Raw genomic sequence first — 970 nt, 5'->3', positions numbered from 1 at the left:
TCTAACGTTCCACCAGCACAAGTGCTAGAAGGCGATGCTGGTAACGATTTCACTCAAATGGTGCTATTTACGGGTGACATCTAAAAAGCACCATCCGAACGTGGCCAATGCTAGGTCTGCCTGACTGGCTCCTGTGCTGGTGGCACGTAAAAAGCATCCACTACACTTATTGAGTGGTAGGTGTTAGGAAGGGCATCCAGCTGTAGAAACTCTGCCAAATCAGATTGGAGCCTGGTGCAGCCTCCTGGCTTGCCAGTCCTCAGTCAAACCATCCAACCCATGCCAGCATGGAAAAGCAAACATTAAATGATGATGATCACACACACACACACACACCCCAGTATTAATACCATTTCTGTCACTCATATATCTTCATCATTTAATGTACACTCTCCATACTGGCATGGGTTGAACGGTTTGACTGTAGTTAGCAAGCCAGAGGGCTGCACCAGGTTCCAGTCTGATTTGGCATGGTTTCTATGTCTGGATGCCCTTCCTAACACCAAACACTCTGATAGTATGTGTGTATATATATTATATATATATATTCTTTTATTTGTTTCAGTCATATGACTGTGGCTATGCCTTTAGTCGAACAAATCAACCCCAGGACTTATTCTTTGTAAGCCTAGTACTTATCCTATCAGTCTCTTTTGCTGAATCACTAAGTTACAAGGATGTAAACACACCAACATTGGTTACCAAGCAGATGTAGCGGGGACAAGCACACACACACAAACATGTATGACGGGTATCTTTCAGTTTTCGCTTACCAAATCCGCTGGCAAGTCTTTGGTCGGCCCGAGGCTATAGTCAAAGACACTTGCCTAAAGTGCCACGCAGTGGGACTGAACTTGGAATCATGTGGTTGGTAAGCAATCTACTTTCAGTATTAACACTGCCTCTGTTGCTCATATATACAGAGTGTTTAAAAAGTCTCTCCTCAGTAAGTCTTTTATTGCAAAATAAA

This window comes from Octopus bimaculoides, chromosome 5 (assembly GCF_001194135.2).
Source record: "Octopus bimaculoides isolate UCB-OBI-ISO-001 chromosome 5, ASM119413v2, whole genome shotgun sequence".
Classification (NCBI taxonomy): Eukaryota; Metazoa; Mollusca; class Cephalopoda; order Octopoda; family Octopodidae; genus Octopus; species Octopus bimaculoides.
The sequence above is the reverse complement of the archived record's forward strand: the minus strand, read 5'-3'. Positions refer to the sequence as shown.